Raw genomic sequence first — 19307 nt, forward strand, 5'->3', positions numbered from 1 at the left:
AAATAGAACAAAGAAACCTCTTGCAATTGCTTTAAGTGGGGCAAAGAGGTGGTTGAGAGGGATGTATGATGGGAGTGATGTAATGTGTAATATAAGTCTAATTGGAATTATCACTATGAAACCCCCTTGTATAATGAATACAGCTTAATTTTAAAAATTAAATTTAAATTTAAAAAAAGAATCAAGTCTGTATACAATAGAGACACCTGCACTTCCATATTTATTGCAACACTATTCACAATAGCCAATCTATGGAATCAGCCTACATCCCTGTCAATGGATGAATGAATAAAGAAAACATTACATATATATGTGTGTGTATGTATATATATATATATATTTATATTTATATATAGCAGAGTATTATTTAGACATAAATAATGAAATACTGTCATTTGTAGAGAAATGGATGGAATTAGAAATCATCAGGTTAATCAAAATAAGCCAGATTCAGAAAGGTAACTATCCCATGTTTTATCTCATATGTGGAATCTAGGGGAAAAAATATATGAAAGTAGAAGAAGGACTATTAGAGAAGATGAAAGGGTAAAATGGTGGGAGACAGAGATATGACAGAGAAATGGGGGGATGAATATGATCAAAGTACATTATATGCATGTATAAAAATCTCACAATAAAACCTATTATTTTTACAATTATATGCATTAATATAAAGAACATAATGTTAAAAAGGATTTGGAAGAATTAATTCTAAATCCCATGTATTATTTTGATGGGTTCAAAAGTTCTATAAAGGAAATAAAAACAGATTTTGTGGAAACAGCAGGAGAACTAAAATTAGATGTGAGACTTGAAGATCTGACTGAATTGCTGAAATATTATGATAAAACTTTAATGGATGAGGATTTGCTTCTCATGGTTTCTTGAATTCAAACTGTCCTGATGAAAATGCTGTGAACATTGTTGAAATAACAACAAAGGATTTAGTATATTTCATTAAATGAGTTGAGAAAGCATCAGCAGTTTGAGAAGATTGATTCCAATTTTGAGAAGTTCTCCTGCAAGTACAATACTATCAAACACCACCACATGCAGAAAAAGCACAGAGAAATCTTTCATTAAAGTTAGAGTCAATAAATGTAGTAAATTTCATTGTTGTCTTATTTTAAGAAATTATCACAGCTACTCCAAACTTCATCAAACACCACCTTGATAAGTCAGCAGCCATTAATGTTGAGGCAAAGTTCTTCAGCAAAAGTTTATAATTCACCAAAAACTATGGAGATCATTGGTATTTTTGTCAATAAAATATTTTTAAATTAACATTTGTACATTTTATGCATAATGGTGCTGCACACTAAATAGACCACAGGATAATGCAAACATAATTTTTATATACACTAAGAAATCAGAACATTTGTGTGACTCATTTTATTGTTATATTCACTTTATTGCAGTGGTCTGTAACAGAATCTGAAATATCTCCAAAGTACAGTTGTATATTTGTCTTTACCAAAGAGCTTTATATTTTCATATGCTTTTATAGTGCTGAGGAGTGTCCATGTTTTGTGTAAGACTATTCTACTGGTAATGAATATTTGTTTTTCTTTACCTGAGAAAGCATTTCTCTTCATTTTTCAAGGAAAGTTTTATCAGATATAGTATTCTTGGTTGCCAGTCTTTCTTTCACTTTGAATAGATCTTCCCACCACCTTCTATCCTATAAGGTTTCTGCTGAGAAATCTACTGATAACCTTATGTAAGCTCCCTTCTAGGTGAAAAGTCACTTTTCTTTTTCTGCTCTCAAGATTCTGTCACTTATTTTTAACAGTTTCAGCATCATGTGCGTCAGTGTGGGTCTCTTTGGACTCATCCTAGTTAGATCGCTAAGCTTCTTGAATGAATGTGGATGTTCTTATCCTTCCTCAGATTTAGAAGGTGTTGGGCTACCATTTCTTCAGATAAACTCCTCCCATTCATTCTCATTCTCTCTCTCTCTCTCTCTCTCTCTCTCTCTCTCTCTCTCTCTCTCTCTCTCTTTCTCTCTCTCTCTCTCAACCTCCCTACTTTCTGTTTCATCTAATGTCTATATTGCTCCACTTGGTGCTGTCCTATACCCCCCTCAGGCTTCCTTCATTCTTTTTCTCTTTGCTCCTCTGACTCAGAAATTTCAAATGACCTGTCTTAGAGTTTGCCATTTCTTCTGCTTTATTAATTCTACTGCTGAACCTCTTCTTCAAATTTTTCAATTATGTTATGGTTCTGTCTGATATTTTCACCTCATATATCATTTTCCTGGCTTAGTTGAGTTTTCTTGCTGTTCTCTTGAAGCTTGTTGAACTTCTTATGATGGTTATTTTTCATTATTTGCCAAATGATGTACAAATCTCCATTTCTTTAGGCTTAGCTTCTGGAGATTTATTTTGTCCCTTTTATAGGTCTATGTTTCCCCATTTCTTCATATGCCTTTTTCATTTTTGCTGGTAATTTGGACATTTGGAAAATGGAAAACTCTCACAGTCATCAGAAACCAATGTCATAAAAGAGAAGGATTTCACCAAACAGCCAAAATAAAAGTTATAGGAACATGTCAAACCGTTGAAGTTCTGTTTTCTTGGAGTTAAGCAAATTCCCAATTACTTAGGTTTTCCAGTTTCTTTCACAGGAGTTAATTGCTCCCTCTTGTGTCTGTGACTGGTATTGCCGACTATCTAGTGATAAAGCACAGAACTGCTTTGTTCTAAGCAATCCAGAGGCATCAAAAAGATAGCCATTCCCAGACATCATTCTACGTCAGAAACCAGCCTCTTGAGCAGCCAGAATGTTATACATATGTTCCACTTTCCTGCTTTCTTTCCCAGGTAAGCAGCCACAAGTTTGGTGTTTTCTCACACCACCGAACTGTGCTGGCTTAAAGGAAGGGCTATCACTGGTGAAATGCAAATCTTTTTTACTTGTTTTGGTGTGGCCATTGTTAACTTTTTATTTGTTTCTAGAGTTCTAGGAAAAAATTTCTGAACCCTAAATAGTTAAGTTATGTCTCTGTGGAAAATATCGTCTTGAACTTCCTGCTCCAACAGTCTTGTTGATGTCAATCCTTTTCAGAGCTTTCTTCAATAAAAACAAACACATATATCTAAGTTTGTAATTTTAATCTTTCACTGGTGTGGTAGTGTTTGCTAATGTCAATTTCCACTGGCATACCATCAGGAAACAAGTATTTATGATCATAAAAATGTTGATAACTTTGATCTAATTGTCTAATTTATTGAGCTTGTAGGAATACATATAATAAAGTAGAATGAAATCCATATAGAACAAACATTTTATTATAGGTGAGCCTTAATAATTTAAAATAGAAAATTAAATGTTGCACAATTGCAAGGGTAGTAAAATTCACTCAGTAGGGTGGCAAGCATCCTAAAAATGAAGAGACAGGTTTTTTTCACATTGTCCTATTCCCCCTGGCTCAGTCAAAATGGCCTTTTCTTATTTTCTATGCAACCAAATCATTCTTCCCCCTGCTCCATGAAGTGCTTACACACAGTGATCATAACACACTTGCCCATTTTTCTGATATGATTATTAATATCATCCCATGCCAATATTACTTGTGTCACTATTACATGATTATAGTTCTTATAGATAAGTTCTGGGATGGCAGATATGGATGGACTAGTTGAGGTCATTCATACTAAGAGGTCATCCACACTAAGAGATTGTATGAGTCATACTTTTCATTACCATGATAAATACCTGAGAGGAACTATTTAAAGGAAAAAGATTTATATTGATTCACAGTTTCCATTCATGGTCACTTGGCTCCATTACTCTGAGTCCATGATGAGACTGAACATCATGGCTTATGGTGGACAGGAAGGAGAGGGAGAGATAGAGAGAAGGAGATAGGGAGGGAGGGAAAGTTTCTGTGACAAAGCATATCCCCAAGAAGGTTTCCCAAAGACCTACTTCTTCCAACTATTCCCCAACTCTGAAAGTTTCCATTACCTCCCCATAATGCCATCAGATTATGAACACATCAATTAGTTAATCCATAGATTATGTTAGAGCTCTTGGGATCCAATCATTGACAGGTGGAGGACCATGTCTTCCTCACCTGAATCTTTGGGGAACTTTTCATATCCAAATCATAAAACAGATGAATAAATTTTACAGTGTTTTAAACTGACCCGTAAACTCCTATCCTAAGATGTAAGATTTCCTTTCTGTGAATTCTGCCATCATCCTCATGACCACATCAGGACTCAGGACTGCCGTGCCAAGGCACATAGTCTCTCTACTCCTGAAATATTGTGAGTTCTTTTCCCTTTTATTAGGAAAATGCATTGAAGAGTTTGAAGAGGATATGTAAATTGTCCATTGCTTTGTGACAAGTTCCCTCAATCTTTAACACTTCAAAATAGCAAACTTTGATCATCTCACAATTTGCTGTGGTCATAAGTCGGAGTGGTATATTTGGGTGATGGAGGCTTGGGACCTGCAATCAAGCTGACAGTAGGAACTGCAGTCACCTCATGTCTATGAACCTTATTCATGCACACTTGCACACACACACCTGAACTTACACACATATACAATTTATATGACTGAAATGAAACCATGTATTTGTCCTTATTTTTTGTAATTATGAATACCTTTTCTTCCCCTTTTTCAGATAAGCTTTCAAATTCCCAGAAAAACTATGGGACCAATATAATTATATTCCATAATAAAATCATCAATAGATACATATTTACATACAAATATGTGAGTATCTAATATATTTTGTGGCACTGTTTATTTTACTAAAATGCAATTTTGTTGTATATATTTCCTAATGAATCTTATTTTCTTCCTCAAGCATCATTTGTGGAGCTCTTTCTGAGTATCTGGCATAGTTTTCATTGATTCTTTTATAATGATTTCATATCTCATGATTTCCAATATACCACAATTTATCCATTATTACCCTTCAAAACAAGTCCACATGTATACATTATTAAACATTGATATTTATTTCTATGGGAAGTTTCCAAGAATTAGAATTCCTGAGAAGGGCAAATCATTTTTAATTTTAGTAGATAGCATTCCAAAAGTACTGCACATTTCTACAGCAATGTGCTCAAGTGCCATTTTCTATATGTCTTATGCACCAAAAGAGGTTTGAATGCTTTTCAGTTTTTGATGCCCTGCTGTGTGTTAGATAATACATACTGTATTTTTGTTTATATTATCTGTATGGGTACAACTGTCGATAATGGATATTGTGATATATAAGTTAAAAAAGTTTTAGGGTGATTGACATGAAGTAACATCACTTAAGCACATTCTTTGTCAGAGAAAACTAAAATAAATATTTTCTTGATTAGGGACCCAATATCACCACTGACCAATTCCAACAGGTCTTTATCCATTTTTTATGAGAAAAATGGAATTTTCAAAGAAGGAATTGTCACAAAGTATAGAAACAAGCCTTGTTCCTCACAGCCTTTGATCTCAAAAGCAGATGGTTAGACTCCCCACCTCTAACCTGTTATTCTGTGCAGTGGAGGCATCCTCCATTCTGGTATTATATAGGAATCTGAAGTTTGCATGTGTCTTCACATGCACTCCTGAGAACTCCAATTCAACACATCTTTAATGCTCACACAACCAACTATGAAATTTTACTAATTCCCATTGGTCACATCAACCTTACTCTTGGCCTTCTGTTTTCTCCAAATTTTTTCCTTCTACGTTGAAACTTATAATTATTTTACATAGATGCCCAGTCCCCACCCCAAAATACCCCATTGCTTTATCTCTGCATCTATGGTGATATATTCAAATCCTTATATTGATGGGTATCAGCTTTTAAGAACTTAAAGTATCCCTTTAGAAAACAGACATAGCACTAAATATGCAATGACCTAAGAGAGTTCATTAAACATCTCCATGGTTAGCCAGGTGCTGGTGGCTCAAGCCTATAATCGTCGCTACTCAGAAGACAGAGATTAGGAGGATCAAGATTTGAAACTGGCCAGGGAAAATAGCTCAGAAGACCCTATCCCAAAAAACCCACCACAAAAAAGGGCTGGTGGAGGGCTCAAGGCGTAGGCCCTGAGTTCAACCCCAGCACTGCAAAAAAAAAAAGAAAGAAAGAAAGAAAAATGACAAGACAGACATTTTTCTTTCCTAGAATGTTGATATTTCCAATAACAAAAATTAATAATCTCTGAACCTGAATAAAGTTGAGCTTCAAAGGACACTAAGAAATTTCTAGCAAGTATAAGGACAGAAGATTGAAACTGTCTATGCTAATCGACTTGTTTAAAAGAGAATCCCAGACTCCGGGCTTCCAACAAGATGGAAGATTAGAAGCCTTCTCCATCAGACTCCATGAATGAGAAGAGTCAGGGTAGTGAAGAAAAACTATTGCTATAGTCAGAAGGTAGATAAGAAGACCACTGAGAACCACGAAGGAAGGACAGGACAGCTGGAAGTTACTACAAAACAGAAAAGCTACAGAGTAAATTAGGAAAATGTGTGTAGCTCCATCTCCATCTCCCATAGGAGAAACAGAAGGCTTCACCACAAGAAAAGGTAAAACAGCTTTAGTGACAGACTGGCAAACCTAGCTAAGGGACAATTCCACACTATCAGCAAGTCTTAAATCCAGTCAAGGGATTGAGTTGGACAGTAACTCCACCAGCATGAGACTAACATTGGAGAAGATAGTCTTTCACTTCCTATATCTCATAGAGCTGTGGTGCTGAGCTATCTTGAGAGAGGGTCTACTGTTCCAGACTGAGGTTCTCAGGGGTCTTGAAAACAAAGAGTAATCAGAACTCAAAGAGTCTTGAGACACCTGGCTACTGTGCCTGAAAGAGACACAGCCACAAGAGGTGATCACGAAGAGAGAGGATCTGACATGGATGAGTTGAGAAATTTAAGCAGCTGCCAGGAGTCTGGAAAGTGAAGGGCGCAGTGTTGAGTGGCCCCACCCTACAGGGTGAAAGCAAGGCCCAGTACCTGAGGATCACTTCACACAGTGCTAAGCCCTGGAACAGTGCTCAGGTTTTGGTAGCTGCTGGCTGGCTCTGAGGGTATGCTGCCAGTAGGGTATGAGACTGAGTGACACTGGGGACCTGAAAACAACAAACATTAGCAGCTCAAGGAATCTTGGGGTACATGGCTATAATTCTAGAAGGGAGAAGGTCATGAAGAGTGATTCATGACCCAAGGAGAAATTTAAACAACCGAGAACTGAGGCAGTAAAGGGCCTGGTAGTCAGTGGCCCTGCTCTCCCTAAAGCAAGATCCAGTGCCTGAAGATCAATGCAGAAACAGAGCACTGAGCCTGTAGCTAACGTAGTTCTCTGGCTCCAGAAGACATCTCTTGCTGGCAATGGAGGTTTGCCACCAGGTGTGATTTGAGACTGAGCTATTCTGGAAACTTAAAAACCATGAGCAATAGTAGCTTAGGGAGTCTTGGGACAGCAGGTCCCAGTGTCTTGGGGAAAGACAGTCATTAGGGATGGTTGTGGAGTGGGAGAGGACCTGATATGGAGCCACCGAGAACTTTAAGAAGCCAGGAATTTAGGTAGTGAAGGGCATGATGGTTGGTGGACCTGCCCTCCCTGGCTGGAGCAAGCCCCATTGCTTGAAGATCACAGTGGAGGCAGAGAACCAAGTCTATGGCAGGTGGAGTGCAACGGTTCTAGGAGTTTCCTGATGACCATAGGCATTTGCTGCTAAGAAAGATTTGAGACAGAGATACTCTGGGGTCTTGAAGCCCAAGGAAAATGATGGCTCAGGGAATCTCAGAGCACCATGCCAGAAGGTTGGAGTGGTAGAAAGCCATGAGAGGGAATCACAGAGAGGGAGAGGTTCTGACATGGACCCACTGAGAATAATAAGCAGCTGAGATCTTGGGCAGTGAAGAGTGGTGATTGGTATCACCACCCTTCCTGGAAAAAAAGCAAGTTCCATTGCCTAAAGAGCATTGCAAAAGCAACACCAAACCCATATCTGGCAGAGTTCTTGTCATGCAGAAGCTATTTGTTAGTTATGAGTGTGTGCTACAAGGCAAGGCTGAAATCTCTGGGGATCACATAATACCCCCCAGCGTCCTCCTTTCCACAGGGTGATGAACTGCTGGGTGGAGTCTGAAATAACTAAAACCTGCAGACAGAGTGCCTGAGTTCCTCAGTTTTTTGCAACCAGTGCAGAACTCGGTGCTCTATCAGGCGTATTTCAGAGACACCCTGATATTTGCATGAGTGCTGCCCTTAGGGGCTCAGCAAAGGGCCTTTGCTGCACGTGAGAACCTGTCTGGCCCATAGACTACAAAGCTCTGTGTAGCCAGAGTAGTTTCCAATAGACAAAAAAGAAAATTTCCAATGTGAAAGCAGAACAGAATTAGACAACCGATCCTTTTACTAGTCCTTCCCTTAACCTACATAAAACACTACTCCATATACAAGAAGCTACAAGACCCTCCAGCTAGTTTTCCTCTTATTTAAGTGGTGCTAGGGATCAAGTTCAGTACACTGAGCACATGGGCAAAACTTAGCTAGTGAGATATCTCCTGGTCCAGAGGTAAAAAATTACAGTGCAGCACTGCCAGTACACAATCCTGCCTGAACACCGAGAACACTTCAACTGAAAAACCACAGGTGATTAAAACTTCCAACCAATGACTTGGCACAGGTATGCAGTCTCAATTCAGAAACACAAGAAGTATGAAAAATAAGGCCAGCTGGCACCTCTAAAAGTCAACAACCTTATAGTAATAGACACTAGAAATAGTGAAGGGGAAGAAAGCCCATTAAAAAACTCAAATGCACAATTATAAGAATGATCAAGGCTGAGTGCTAATGGCCCATGCCTGTAATCCTAGCTACTTGGGAGGTAGAGATCAGGAGGATCATGGTTTGAAGTCAGCCAAGGCAAAAATTTAGCCTATCTAAAAATTTACCCTATCTTGAAAATACACAACACAGAAAAGGCTGGCAGAATGGCTCAAATGGTAGAGCAGCTGCTTAGCAAGCATGAGACCTGGAGTTCAAACTCCAATATGCCAAAAATAAATAAATAAATAAATAAAAGTAAAGAGGACATGTATAAATACCTGAATGAATTCAAAGAGAATATAAGCAGTTTAATGAAGCTCAAGAGAATGCAAATAAACAGCTGAATGAGATAAGGAAGACAACACAGGCTATGAAAAAGGAATTCAATAAAGATACAGAAACCCTCAAATAGAATCAAAAAAACTCAAAAGTCAAAAACCTCAGTAGAAAGCCTCTCCAGTTGACAGGATCAAATGTAATATTAGAGCTTGAAGACAAGCTGTGATTAGAACAATTAAAGAAAAAGAAAACAAAGATTATGAATGGAATATGGGAGACCTCTGGGACACTATTAAAACACAAACCTATGAATCATGGGCATAGAAGGAAAAGACAAGTTCACTCTCTTCATTCCCATTCAATATAGTACTGAACTCCTAGCCAGAGTAATAAGGCAAGAAAAGAAATAAAAAGGATACATATAGGAAAGGAAGGAGTCAAATTATCCCTATTGCAAATGATGTGACCCTATACTTAAAAGACCTTAGAGAATCCACCAAAAACCTCCTGGATCTGATAAACACTTGGCAAAGTAGCAGAAACAAAATAAATACCCTAAAATCGTTGGCTTTTCTATATACCAACAACGAACAGGCTGAGAAAGAAATCAAGAAAACAATCTCATTCAAAATATCCTCAAAAATATCTAGTAATAATCTTCCCTAAGGATATAAAAGACCACTACAATGAAAACTATAGAGTATTGAAGAAAGAAACTAAAGAAGATACTAGAAGATAGAAAGACCTCCCATGTTCGTGGATTGGGAGAATTGATATTGTGAAAATGACAATATGACTAAAGGCAATCTATATGCTCAATGCAATCTCCATCAAAATCCCAAAATTATTCTTCACATAAATAGAAAAGTTAATCCAACCATTCATATGGGAGCAAAATAACCATGAATAACCAAAGCAATCCTAAGCAAAACAAGCAATGCTGGAGATATCATGGTATCTGACTTCAAATTATACTAAGGAGCCAGAGTAATAAAACAACATGGTACAGGCAGAAGAATAGACACCCAGAAAAATGGAATAGAAGATCTAGAAATAACCCACACAGCTTATAGTAATCTGCTTTTCGAAAAGGAAGTCAAACACATATACACAAAAACAAACACGTTCACATACAAACTTACATGTAAAACATGTTTTTAATAGTGAAACTACACTATAAAACTTGGGGGAGGAAGAGAATGAAAAGAGAATGATAGTCGACAATATGGAAATACATTACACCTGTTCAGGTAAAGGAGAAACAATGATATGTATTGAAAGCTGTTGAATAATGGGGAATGGGAGGGAAAGGGTAAGAGAAAGTAACAGAAGGCTTTGAACTGACCAAAGTACAGTATACTCACAATGGGGATACATGAGAAACCCCTTTGAAAATTGACTAATGAAAAACAGAACTATAAAATAAGTATGTCTTGGGGGGTACTCATGGAAGGGGGGTGAATAAAGGAGATGAAGGTGAGGAAACATGGTTGACGTGCTTCATACACATATACAAAATAGAATGATGAAACCTCTTGCAAGTGCTTTAAGTGGGGCAGGGAGGCACTGCTGGGGGGAGATGGTGGGGATGATCTAACCAAGTAGAATGTAAGCTTATTCAAAATTGCCCACAATGAATCCCCATATATAATGATAAATTCTAATAAAAAAGGAAAAAGAAGTCAAAAACTTTGGAGAAAAAATGATCTCTTCAAAAACTGGATATCCACATGTAGAAGATGAAACTAGAACCTCATCTCTTTACCCTATATAAACATCAATTCAAAATGCACCAAAGATCTTAATTTAAGATTTGAAACTACTACAGGAAATCATAAGAAAAACATTTGAAGATATAGGCATAAGCAATTATTTTCCCAATAGGACTCCAATTGCTCAGGAATTAAGAGCAAGAATTGACAAACAGTACTGCATCAAATTTAAAACTTTTTGCACATCAAAAAAAAATGACAACCCACAGCATGGGAGAAAATATTCACCAGCTATTCAACAGATAAAGGATTAATATTCAGAATATACAAAGAGAACATAACACTAAATTCTAAAAGAACAAATAATTCACTTAGTGAGTTGAACAGACAGTTCTCAAAAGAAGAATAAATGAGTCATAAATACATAAAAAGATGTTCAATACCCTTAGCAAAGGCAAGTTACAACTACACTGAGATCCCATCTTATCCCAGTCAGAATAGCAATCATCAGGGACTGATGGAGTGGCTCAAGTGGTAGAGCACCTGCCTAGAAAGTGTGAGGCCCTGAGTTCAAACCCCAGTGCTGTTAAAAAAAAAAAACCGAATGGCAATCGTCAAGAACACAAAGAAGAACAAATGTTGGTGAGGATTCAAGGAAAAAGAAGTCTCATATGCTGTTGGTGGGAAAGTAAAGTAGTGCAACCACCATGGAAATCAGTTTGGAGATTCACCAAGAAAACTAAAAAATAGACCTGTCTTATTACCTTGCAATACCAATCTTGAGCATATTTATGAAGGTGTGTAAATCAACATACAAGAAAGATACCTGCACACCCATGTTTATAGCAGCACTGTTTACAATGGCCAAGCTGTGGAATCTGTCTAGGTGCCTAACAATTGATAAATGGATTTTAAAAAATACGGTCTATATACACATGGAGTACTATTCAGCCATAAAGAATAATGAAATCATGTCATTTGCAAGAAAATGGATGTAACTGAAGATCATCATGTTGAGAGAGATCAGCCTAGCTCAAAAAGCCAAATGATGCATGTTTTCACTCATACATGGAATCTAGACCAAAAAATAGTAATAATATGTATGACATGATTATAAAAGGTAGACTGTTTGGTAAGTGAGAAGGAACTGGCTAAAGGTGGGAGGGTGATGGAGTAAAAATGATAAAAGTACATTATATCATTTTTGTACATATATATTTATATATATATATATATATATATGACAATAGCATAATGAAACCCACTAAAAACTGTTGAAAAGGAGGGGGAGGAGGAAAGGGTTAAGAAAGAGTAATAGAAATGGAATGAATGATATCAAAGTATATTATATGCATGTATGTAAATATCACAATGAAACCCCATGTAAAATCAATTTATGCTAATAAAATTTATATTGATTTTTATTTTTTGGTGGTACTGGGGTTTGAACTCAGGGATTCACACTTGCAAGGAAGGTACTGTGTCACTTGCGCCACTCCACCAGCTCTTTTTTGTGTTGGGTATTTTCAAGATAGGGTCTCATGGATTGTTTGCCCAGGCTGGCTTCGAACTGTGATCCTCCTGATATCTGCCTCCTGAATAGCTAAGATTATATGTGTGAGCCACTGGCACCTGGCTAATAAATTTTTTTAAAATAGAGTATTAGTTATGTTTAACTACTTTGAAATAATTAGAAGCTAAGTAATGAAAATTTCTTACACTTTCTTGATCAGATTAAATTGAACCATATGATTGTCCCATAAGGAATGAGCAAAGTTCTTCATACTAGAAAATAAGATTGTGGATCTGAATGTAGTCTCTGCCTCTTGGCCTTGTGCATAGCTGCAATATTTATATGTTCTTTTTAAAGACTGGATATTTACCTAGAGCGCCTACCACCTCCTCATTTCTCATTCTGAAGATGAAGTGGTTTAGAATGGGTGTGAGGACAATATAAAATGCAGATACAATTTGCTGCTTCTCTGAAGTGTCAAAGGAACCAAGTTTCACAAACATACGAATGTGGTCCTAATGAAGACTTATCACCAAAAGATGGGAGGAGCAAGTATCCAAGGCTTTGTTCCTAGCTTGGAAGGATTTCATATGATTAACAGTGAAGATGAGGGTATAAGAAGCCATAATAAGTCCAAAGGTGATAGTCCTAAAAGCATGCCCTTCACATAGACCACCAGCTAACAAGTAGAAGTGTCTGTGCATGAGATCTCTATGACCCCTAGTATCTTATAGTAGAAGTGATGAATTTCTGGTATAGACTATATGAGCCATGGAAACTGCAATGCCCCTAATCCAGGATACTATGGTGATTTGTAAACAGACTTTGGAGTTCAAAATGACTGCATACCTTAGGAGGTTATAGACAACTACATAATGAAAGTCAAGAAGATGCCTATAATCCTAGCTACTTAGGAGGCTAATATTGGAATGATTGCAGTTCAGGGCCACCCTGGGCAAACAATTTGTGAGATACCATCTCCAAAATAACCAGACCAAAAGTGGACTGGAGGTGTGGCTCAAGCAGTAGAAGAGTCTGCTTTGCAAGTGCAAATTCCTGAGTTCAAACCCCAGTCCCAGAAAGAAAAAAAAAAAGATGCCTTCAGCATCCCCAAGAGTAGAGAAGAAAAGCAACTGGGTTCCACAGGTAAGACATGTGACATTCTTCTTTCCAGAGAAAAATGCTATTGCCATTAGAACAGTGCTGTTAATGAACTATTTCTAGAACAAAAATCTGACTGAGGAAAAAGCAAACTGGGCTATGAAACCTCAAGTCCACCCTTATCAGAAGGATCAGGTTGAAGTTCCCAGAATATAGCAAGGTAGATTAGGATGATAATGTAGATAAGGAGACATTATCTACATAATAATGTTTCATTATCAAAATGAGACACATTTCATTTTGTAGAAGGGTCTCAGGAAAATAAAAAGTGTTGTTAGTGTCTCATTTCTTCCCTCCATAGCTGTAATTGATCTGATTGAACTAAAAGAAGAAAGCAAGCAAAACAAAAAGTCAAATGGAGTGTTAAAAGGACTTTTCAAATACTTTATCAGTTAATAATTGCTACATTAATGTGATGTAAAAATCAACTTCCTAAATTTTGGTGACTTATGGCAATAAATACTTGTTTTTCTTGCTTCTAGATCTATGGGCCAACTGCAACATTTTATGTAAGCTACCAGTTGGGCACAGGTACAGTCTTCATGAGATCAGTAGCTCCTCCTTCTGGGATCAGTAACTACCAGGATTTGCTCTTCTTGTGAGAATGGCAGAAGCACAAGAAAATGATAAGAAGAACCATGTGATTCCTGGTGGGACTTAAGTTCAGAAGGACATGCACTGTGCTGTGTGGGGGGAGAGACAGTGAGAGTGTTCGTGGCAGGCTGCTATCATTAGGGATGTGTACCATTGCTCCTAACCTGCCTCCCTCCCTAAACTCAAAAAAAAAATCCAAAGCACTATCACCCACCATGCTCCTGTGCCCTGCATGCATCCCATATGAACCTATAAGCTAGTAAATATGGGGAGCCCATGGCAAGTGTCTGTATTTGTGCCAGGCTACAGGTCTGGCATGCCCCTAATCAGAGTTTCTCTGATCTGAAGATTTTGTTATTTAAGGATTTAAGACAATAGCCTGAATTGCTCATGGTGTTTTTCATCAGTATGTCTGAAACCATTAAATATAATGATGATCATGAAACACTGTTTCTGAGAACCCTAAATGAGCCTGGAGGGAGAATTCTGTGATATTGTTATTGAGATTGAAGATGTAAAATTCAGAGCACACAGATATGCTCTTGCTGCCTGCAGCACCAACTTTAAAAAGCTGTCCAAGAAGCTTGAGGTGCCTAGTTCTTTAGTCACTGAGTTAGATTTCCTTCATTCTCACATATTTAAAGAGGTCCTGACATGCACACAGTAAAGATTTCCCAGTAAAAGGAAGCTGCTAACTTGATCCTGTCATCAGGTCAGATTCTTGGTATCTGAGAACAGAATTTATCCCGATGAAAATAACAGTCAGTCAAAGAGTAAGTATTGCCTCAAAATAAATTGTCCCATTGGGGACACTGCTGACACTCAGGATGATGATATGGAAGAAATTGGGGATCAGGATGACAGTCCTGATGACACAGTAGAAGGCACCCCCTGAGTCAGGACAGCAAGTCACCCATCACCACGCTCAGGGTTCAGGAAGTGATTTTGAAAGAGCTAGGGAGTGAGGAGTTTTGAAAAGTAAATTGCTATTACCAGGAAGTAGGATCCATGGAGGCCCCAGAGTTCAAAGATTTTTGGAGTCCCAGACCCCTCAAACCTTAACATTTAACAATGGATTGAGTGAGGTGAAAGTTGAAAAAATGCCAGGCTGGACAACAGCTGCCAGTGATATGAAGTTTGAGTATTTGCTTTCTGGTCACCATTGGGAGCAGGTTGCCTGCCAGTCCTGTGGCAAAACATTTTCTGACAAAGGCAGATTGAGGAAGCATGGAAAAACTCCACATAGCATACAGGCCATTTGTTTGTGAAATGTGTACAAAAGGTTTCACCACAAAGTTCCACCTCAAAGAACACCTAAAAATCCACATGGGGTATAAGTCGAACAGTTGTGACTGTCCATACCCCAGACATAAAGGAGCATGAGAGAGTTCACAGAAACAAAAGACCACTTGCTTACCATATGTGTGGCAAAGCCTTTCAAACACAAGTTCCACCCCAAGGACCATGAGCAGAGACACAGAGAGAAAAAGTGTTTTGTGTGTGGCTCCTGCACCAAGGCCTTTGCCAAGGCATTGAATCTGAAGAGGCATGAAAACAATATACACAGTAAAAGCAAGCAGTTCATCTCTAAGTGCCCTCCAAGTGAATGGACAGAACAGTTGCAAGTTCCAGTATTGGCTGTCAAAGTGGAGCAGCAGCCGGAAACAATAGCCTATTGCTAGAGGTGACTGATGGGACAGGAATGCTTGGCCTGGGAGGCAGACACTGGATTGCATTGGTTGTAATCAGTGAACACTAGTGACTGTTTTTGTGGAAACACCTGGAGGGGAAGGTTGTGCTCCTTGACTTAAGGCAGTGCTTAGTTAGGCATTTTTAAACTTTTTAAGGAAATTGTGTTCCTAAGTTCTGTGGTCCCTAGTATTAATGTTGCCAGTAAGTTTCCCTTTTTTATGATTTTTAATTTGAGAACTTTGGTGTCCAGTTTAAAGTGAAAGACTTCTGTTCCATTTTTAATTCCTCTCAACTTATCTCACTGGTGAGTACACTGAATATAATAATAATTGAGTAAATTGATTCTTAATCATCACAATATATGTGACTTTTGGTCTAAACAGCGCTTTTTTGGGAAGGGAAGAAAATAAGGTTTTTTTGTTTGTTTTTCTTTTATTATCATATTATTGTTGTACTTCAAGCCCATTGTGATATTTGCAAAACTTCTTACAGTATATCATAGCTGAATTCACCTCCTCCATCATTCTGCTTTATCCTCCTTCCTCCCATTTCTGGAATAGTTTCAACACATCTCCTTTGCCCATTTTCATACATGAGTACATAATATTTCTACCATATTCATCCTCCTGCACCCTTTCCTTATATCCTCTCTCCCCCCACACACTAGTACCAACCCTCAGACAGGACCTGTTTTACCTTCCTATTCTCCATTTTTTAAAAGACAATTTTATTTGTTTAAGATAGCTATACAGGGTGTTTCATTGTGATATTTCCATCTATATAGAGAGATGGAGATGTGAGAGAGAGAGTGATAACAACCCAAATTGATTCATCTTCTCTATTTTTCTCCTTTCTACCTTAGTCCCCTTCTTATAGTGATTTTAACAGTTTTAAAAATTCTATACTTTTGTATAGAGACTACATCAACCATATTCACCTTAACTTCCTTCTTTTACCCTCCCTCTCTCATATGTGACTTCCTTTTAGTGTGACCTGTCTTTCATAATATCGTTTATATTTGTACTAGGTCTGTATTCCTCATATGAGAGAAAACATGCAGCCTTTGGCTTTCTGAACCTGGCTAACTTCACTTAAGATGATGTTCTCCAGTTCCAACCAATTTACCTGCAAACAACAAAATTTCTTTCTTCATTGTGACTGAATAAAATTCCATTTTATATAAATACCACATTTTCTTAATCCATTCATCAGTAGTGGGGCATCTTGGCTGTTTCCACAGCTTGGCTATTGTGAATAATGCTGCAATAAACATGAGTGTGCTGGTGCCTTATTGTAACCTCACATGTTCTTTTTGAGTATATCCCTAGGAGTTGTATTGCTGGACTATATGGCAGTTCTGTTTTTAATTTTTTGAAGAGCCTCCATACTGTTTTTCATAATGGCTGCACTCATTTACATTCCCACCAACAGTGTATGAGAGTTCCTTTTTCCCCACATCCTCCCCAACATTTTTGTTGTTTGTGTTCTTGGTGGCAACCATTCTAACAGGAATGAGGCAGAATCTTAACATAGTTTTGATTTGCATTTCCTTTATGGCCAGAGTTTTTGAGCATTTCTTTCTGTATATTTTGGCCATTTGGACTTCTTCCTTTGAAAATGCTCTGTTCAGTTCTTATATCCATTTCTTCACTGGGTCATTGATTTTTTGAGAGTTTAGTTTTTGAGCTCCCTGTATATTCTGGTTATTAATCCCTTGTCAGATAGAACATCAGTTTTAATAACTTAATAAAAGTACTTCATAGAAGCACAGAAATGTTTGCAGGTGGTTAACCAAGAAGATTGCTCAAGTCTGAAAATAAATTCTGGAAATGCAGAATGGTAATAGATTTATATTTGATTTGTTAATCTTTGTACCACTGTTTTTCACTGTTTCTGTGGACAAACAATAATTGCTTTCCTGAAGTGTTTCTTCATTCATTTTGATTGCTCCATACCTAACCCAAAAAGTGTAGTCACACATGTCAAAAGCTGAGCTAGCCTACTAGGGTACTGGGATCTTGGGACTAAATTCTTAGATTCCTTTATTGGGGGCATTGCAACCTTGCACCAGTGGGAATTTGTGGAGTGGACCAGTGGTGAGAAGATTAGAAAAGGCTCTCAGTTTTCTAAGATGTCTTAGACCAAAGTAATTCATTGATTTTGAAATCGGATTTGTATTTAGAATCAAAATTAAGACAAGAAACAGATATGTTTCTGCAGATACATTGTGCAGCTGAACAGAATGACATCAAGTTTGAGGGCCTTCATTTTTGTATATAAAAGAAAATATACTTATATCAAAAAAGGCAAGTTCAGAATGACCCTATCACTTTTACCCACACTCAAATGTCTAAAACAAGGAACACATAGAAGCCCCTGGCCAAATGAGATTAGGAATAGGAGGAGAAACTGAAAGCAACAAACATAGTCTTATCACCTTTCTTCTCAAAGCTTCTACCACCACCCTCCTCTCCTCATTCTTAGTCTTCTATTTAATGTGGTCTGTTAAGCCTCAGCAATGGAGACCTCTGGGATTTTCTGTAGCCCAAATAAATTTCACCATGGTTAATTACTCGAGGTAGCCATTGAATACATATAATGACATATGAGCTAGAAAAATAGGTAAATCCTTTTCACAAATGTACTTTTGCCCATAGTTATGTCTATTCATGGAATAAGCCATAGATGTGAAGTGAAGTACAGTACACTATACTAACAATCTCTACACAGGGATGGAATGGGGAGGACATTTTGTTTAGCAGGTCACATCAATCATGGATTTACCAGATGGGCTAATATTGTATATACTTTTAAAAATATTCACAGAATCTTGAAAAATTCAGAAGTAACTATTAAGTCAACTTCAGTAAGCTACAAATGAGAAGTTGGGTTGTTTCTGCATCCAAATGAGAAGATATCCCATTTACCACAGTGCCAAGATTATAGAAGTAGAGATAACAAATTTTCTACTCCAAGCATCATGAACAGAAAAAATTTGGCTTATAATTTTCACCATAACTAGGTCACGAATAATTTAAATGATATTTAGGCATTAAAAATTGTTAAACCTGCAACAAACCTGGAGGGTAAAAAATATAGTGGAAGGGGGTAACTTCAGCTAACATCTGGCATATACATAGGAGAATGGCAGATGTCTGTTCAATTAATACTTCAATGGGAAGTGTGAAAATTCTTCTCTGTCTCTGCCTTCAAAGACATGGGTCTTTGGAAATTTTACTCATTTGTGCCAGGATAACTTCAGAGATGTTTTCTTCAACTTAAGAATGAATAACGTTCTATAGTAATTACTTCAAATGCAGTACCTTTTTAGAAATTATTAAATTCGAGAAGAAAATAAGTTTTGGGTTTCCACAGTACTGTGGGGTGACTACAGTTCACAATAACTTGTTACATATTTTATGAGGGATGAGAAGAGAGGAACTCAAAAGCTAATGATGTAAAGGCTATAGATATAAACAAATGATAAGTAAATATAAATGCTAATTACCCTTATTTAATGAGTATATGCTATATATATAGTTGAAATATCATGCTTTATTCC

The 19307-nt window shown here is 37.3% G+C and overlaps 1 pseudogene; it reads left to right on the forward strand.

The window, feature by feature from the left end:
- Positions 1-14443: 14443 nt before the first annotated feature.
- LOC109702333 (zinc finger and BTB domain-containing protein 14 pseudogene) lies at positions 14444-15735 on the forward strand (annotated as a pseudogene).
- The last annotated feature ends 3572 nt before the right edge of the window (positions 15736-19307 follow it).

This window comes from Castor canadensis, chromosome 15 (genome assembly GCF_047511655.1).
Source record: "Castor canadensis chromosome 15, mCasCan1.hap1v2, whole genome shotgun sequence".
NCBI lineage: Eukaryota > Metazoa > Chordata > Mammalia > Rodentia > Castoridae > Castor > Castor canadensis.